The sequence below is a fragment of the Peromyscus maniculatus genome, chromosome 8, assembly GCF_049852395.1.
Source record: "Peromyscus maniculatus bairdii isolate BWxNUB_F1_BW_parent chromosome 8, HU_Pman_BW_mat_3.1, whole genome shotgun sequence".
NCBI lineage: Eukaryota > Metazoa > Chordata > Mammalia > Rodentia > Cricetidae > Peromyscus > Peromyscus maniculatus.
Genome location: NC_134859.1, coordinates 81807197 through 81812556, shown reverse-complemented (window position 1 = coordinate 81812556; position 5360 = coordinate 81807197). Strand labels below are relative to the sequence as shown.

At 54.8% G+C, this 5360-nt stretch overlaps 1 long non-coding RNA gene across 4 annotated transcripts; it reads left to right on the top strand.

The window, feature by feature from the left end:
- The first annotated feature begins 336 nt into the window (after positions 1-336).
- Positions 337-4752, top strand: LOC121831432 (uncharacterized). 4 transcript variants are annotated; one of them, XR_013041861.1, is made up of 6 exons: positions 337-676; positions 887-982; positions 1857-2505; positions 2845-3915; positions 4042-4251; positions 4452-4752. It is a non-coding gene; the product is annotated as an uncharacterized LOC121831432 (long non-coding RNA). The 4 variants fall into 4 exon arrangements; XR_013041860.1 differs by having other exon boundaries at positions 4039-4251; positions 4561-4752; XR_013041859.1 differs by having other exon boundaries at positions 4039-4251.
- The last annotated feature ends 608 nt before the right edge of the window (positions 4753-5360 follow it).

The window sequence follows — 5360 nt, the reverse complement described above, 5'->3', positions numbered from 1 at the left end:
ATGGTCGGGGTAAGAGAAGAACTCAGTCTACTCCCTGTATCAGCTCTGGGCAGAGGACCCAACGGGACAGAACCTGGCTTGCAGCAGAACGAATCCAGTACAGAGGATGAGATAGCCCCACGGTCATGCCACAGCCACCCCCTTCCTTTGCTGGGGTCATGGTTCACTTTCTGATGCAGTCACTCACGCCAGGGTGCTTGAACAATGGGAGTCTATCATCTTGGAATTCAGTGAGTTGCCCAGACCCTGTGGCTGCCCTCACCCTGCTTACATCTGGTAGTGAGGCAGACATGAATGAAACCTCATAATCATGAACTTGCCACAGACCAGGTTGTGAATGGGGGGGGGGGGTCTGCCCTAGTCTTGGGACCCTGGATAGGCAGATGTCTGAGTGGAGGTGGTCTAGGTAAGGGGCAGATCCGAGTGGGAAGTTGAGTTGACAGATGCAGCAGAACTGACAAAGCACAAGCAGATTCCAGACAGACACTTGGGAAATCTCAGGAAGGCTCATGCTGTGACTGAGCCTGGCAAGAAGACCAGGCAGGCACACCTTTGATGTGCATCCCCCGTAGGGGGTCTGAAGCAGGAGGGATCACAGTCAAGTCTGCTGGATGGAATGGGTGCTGTGTGCTGAAGGATTCCAGGGAGGGACAGTGAGGAGGCATGGACCAGGTTGGTGAGAACGGAAACAAAACAGAATGACGGGTTCGTGAGCCTTGTGGAGAACTTACAGGTGTTAGGTTAGGCGTGGGCGTGGGGTTGGGTGGTGAGGGGTGGGAATGACTGGCTCCTGGCTTTGTCTAGGGGAGAACAGGCTGGAAAAGAAGATCCCACGTTAGGTGTCTAAGACAGTCTAGTTGATTCTATTTGGTGCAGAATTCTGCAGGCCTCTGCGATCGGCCCGTGCTGGGAGAGTATTAGGATCAACAGTATGTACACTCAGAAAAAGAGAAGCAGGGAAGCCCTCGAAATGCAAACAAAAGTGAGTCTGGCCAAGACACACCGACTGTGGATTGTAAATTGCTTCATGTCTCAGAACTTTATCTCCCTGATCTGTAAAAATGGGGTAATAACACCATGTTACTGACCGGCCTATGTCTTGCACAGTAAATGGAAGTCTCCAGAAAGACCGGGGTTGGGGGGTGGAGGGCGGGGGATGGGGAGGAGGGGAGGGTGGTTTCGGACAATGCCTGGGTGAGAGGAGGGCCTTTGGAGTCAGCCTGGGAGTGCAGGCTATGGGGTTGGACGCAAGGCTCCATTTGGGAAAAAAGGTACAGGGAATTCAGAAAGGGAGGGGGTGGGGTGTGAACGATGCCAAGCAGACAAGGGCTCCCGCAGAGGAACCATACAAGACGAGGCTGGACGAGTCAGCTGGAGCCAGTTTCCATAGGCCTGTAATTCTGGGTACTCAGTCCTAGCATCTTAAAGAGTTGGTGACCGCTTCTGAGCAGGGCCCGGCTGTGACTTTTGACAAAGACTTGTCCAAAGCACTTTGCCTCGGTGACATCACAAAGACTCAAATAAAAAGCTGGCGCCCTTGAGGTTCTGAGAAGAGTGAGTGTGGGGGGGAAGTGGGGGTCTGGGATTAATGGGAGGACGGCAGGAGAGTAGACTGGGGTAGAGGAGCTGACCCCTGCAAAGTTATATTGTCGGACCTCTGCAGAGCTCCAGAAGTTTTAGGGTCTGGAGGTTGAAGTATCCAAGAGAGACATTCTGTTGGAAGAAAGTTTTGTGCTCCTTTTACCCTCCCCTCTTGCCCCAGAGGAGAACTCTGAGGTCCAGAGAGGGCAAGAGACTGAGGCCACACAGTTGGGACCGAGTGCTCTCTGTGAGATAAGATCTCTTGTCTTTTCCAGACCCTCCGCTGTTCACTGGGGAACTGTCAGTCTAGGGAAGCTGCAGAGATGAGAGGCAGGCACGATACAAGACCACCCTATCACTCCAGCCCAAGCTTGGGAGCCCCGGACAGTCCCAGACAACAGCTCCAGGCTCTCAGCTGGGCCCTGTGGCCAGAGGGGGGAAGGGAGCTCAGTGGGCAGGGAGGAACTGCCACCTGGAAAGGCTTGATGGGAACCAGCTGGCTGGGGTGGGGCCGGGGAGTGTGGGTTGCAGAGAGGGCGGGGCAAGATGGGCCGGAGGCCACAGTGGGCGGACCACCGACAGCTCTGGGCTGGGAGTGGCTGCTGGAGGCCCCCACCTTCCCGACCGCTGCAGTCCAGATGCCTCCACAGCCGGCCAGGCTCGTCCAACCCGCTGACCTCATTCCCAGCTCCCTCCCGTGCAGCCCCCCTCAATTTCTTGCCACGTAGCCTGGAGCCTCAGCAGCATTCTCCATGGGGGTGGCTAGAAGAGGACCCAGACACCCTTAACTCAGAAACCTGCTCAGCCAGGCAGAGCTGAGGAGGGTAGCTGTGATCACTCTGAGCCTCAGTTTCCACCCCCCCCCAAACATGCGACCCCGTGAATGGAGAGCACTGGGATTACAGGGAGTGAGGTGTGAAGCAGGTTAGAGCTGGTAGACAAGAATCAAGAGGTGGGGTGGGGATCCGCGCGCGCGGGCTAGGGTAGGGGGCGGGGAGGGGGTTCCTGGAAGTTATCTCAGCCATCCCTCAGCCTCTCAGGCCCGGAGAGAGAACTGCTCTCCAGAAGAGGCAGAAGTAGGGGCGGGGTTTTCCTCCTTTTGTCAAACTATTCATAAGAAAGGAAGTTCCCAGAAGGTTTGAAATCCTTTGTGAAATCTAGGCTCCCTCCCTCCCTCCCTCCTGCTGCTTTAGCCTGCAATTTGCCAATTTGCAGCAGAGATGTAGTCTTAGGCCTGTCGTGTCTTCTCCCTCAACACCTCAGAGGCCTTCTCCTGAGTCTCTGGGCAGAGTTCTCTACCCAGAGTGGGTCTCCAGTTGCCCCTGACCGGCCAGGAGGCTGTCCCCACTGGCCCACATTGACGACGACAACGATGAGTTCCAGGCTTGTGAGTCATCCCGGAATGTCTGCTCTGCCTGCATCTCCCAGTCCCTAGCCAGAGACCCTCTTTCCCTCTTCTTGGGCCCAGAAAGGAAGCCTTGCTGACCACTAGTCCCAAGTGAGCTAGAGGGGCTTGGCCTCTCAAGGGGACGGTCCCTTCCTAATGACAGGCTTTATGGCTTCTGTATCCCAGGTGGGGAAACTGAAGAGGGGCAGGTATGGGAGGGCACAGCCTTTGGGTCTCCCCAGCAGCGAGTCCCGCCCTCTTCATGCAGACTGGAAGACATCTAATTGGTGCAGCTCAGGGATGAAAGAAGCTGGGAAATTCCTGACCCTCAAGGGACTCGGGATCCCCAACTTCTCCCTCCCCACCCTCCTCACTCCCCATCACAGTCCTGGATTAGTTGACTCTCTAGCTATCACCCCAGTTAGTGCTAGACTGACCTGGTAACTCTCGGGGGTTCACTTCCCTGTGCCTCAGTTTCCTTGTCTGTAAAATATGGATACAGAAAAGTTCCTCCCCTCAAGTAGGACTCTGATTAAAGAATCAGACACCAGTCAGGCATAGCAGTGCACGACTTTAATCCCAGATCTCCTGTCTGCAGAGGCAGAAGGATCTCTGTAAGTTTGGGGGCCAGCCTGGTCTACAGAGTGAGTTCCAGGACAGCCAGAGCTCCACAGTGAGGCCCTGTCTCAAATAAATAAAAGCAAAAGAGAATCAGTCACACCTTGAGACACACACCGCCCCCCACAATCCTCACAATTTCTACTTCTGACAGACAGCCCCTCTTCTCCCATTCCAATCACCTCCCCCACCCCCTTCTATCCTCCTCCTGGGGTACTGGCCGATCTCTGACAAAGACAAGGAAAGACAGAGGCCTTGAGGTCTGAACTTCAATGTCAGCTCTGCCCAGGACCACTCCTGGACTTCAAGAGCCTTCAGGTTCCTCTGAGGTGTGTGTGTGTGTGTGTGTGTGTGTGTGTGTGTGTGTGTGTGTGTGTGTGTTGCGGGGTGGGGGTGGGGAGGGGATGACAAAGGAGAGAAAGGCTGCTCTTTCCTTACTTTTCTTTCCCTAGCAGAAAAACCTGTCCCCTCTACATCCTGGGACTTCATCTTAAGTGTGCCTTGGCTGCTGCCCGAAGCTGCACCCTTCTAGGAACTTCTGCCTCAGGGAGCCCATCAGCTCTCAGAAGGGACATTCCAGGGGATGAGATATCCGCTGGCCCAGAAAGGCGTGGGAACGGGGAGGCCAGCATCACTAACAACAAACATCTGTACCAGGCTGAGCCGTAAGCACTTCACACATTCATACTCCTGTTTGAACTCACACGAAGTCCCCAGGGCGGGCGGGTGTGCTTACGGTCTGCAATTTCAGAGGAAAGAACACAGAGAGGCTAAGGCTGCTGCCCCAAGTCACAAAGCCAAGAGTCAGAATTCAACCTCAGGCAGCCTGGCTCCAGAGCTCTCCGCTCAACTGCTTCTCTGGCAGGTCCCACAGACCCAGGATGGACTGCAAAGGGCACCAGGGTACCTAGGTGGAAGAGGCTGCTGTGTATTCAGACAGGTCCCCCGCCCCCCCAATGTGTGTGCTCACCCAGGGAGATGCAAGGTGGAAGGCTTAGACATGGACAGTGGATGGAGCCCAGCTGCAGCATCTGGAAGAGTACAGCAGTCTGTCTCCTTCCCATCACCGAGGACCATTGTGAAAACCACGCATCCTCATGGCCTCTCAGTGGATTCTCACAGCCCTGACATACCTTAATACAGCCTGAATACCTCTGATTCACACATAGAGACCCGAGCCTAACAGGACTGGAGTGCTACCTAAGCGTTACCTTTCTAGAACCGAGGGTTGACTGAAGCTGGACTCCGTCATGGTCCTTTTTGGCCATGGCCCCCCTGTGTTCTTCCCTGGCACATCCACACAGTTCCTGCAGCAGACCATGTGCACCAGGGGAGACTGATTGCTTGTAGCCCGGGTATAACAACATCTTCTTCCTTCTCACTCAAGACCCCCCCAGGACTTAGACCTGCTTTATACATGACCGGAAAGCCCCTTGCTGGGGTCTCCCCAGACAGGAAACGGTAGACACTCTTCCCTCTTTGCTCTTAGTCAGCCTAGAAACCCCGGCTGCATACCCCACATAGGCACCCCAGCTAAGGGTTCTTGAGTGTTTTCTGTGTGCCAGGTGTCATTGTAAGTCATCGAATGGTCATAGTAGTCCTATGGTGTAGGTCCCAGTTGTATTTTTTTATAGTCATTTTATAGGCAGGCAAAGAGAGTCTCAGAGGAGTGACGTGCTCAAGGTCACACAGCTAGGAAGCTGCGGAGCTGAGACCGGAGCATAGCACTAAGCCCCGTGCTATTTTATCTCATTCTCCGACGTCGATGGCGCAT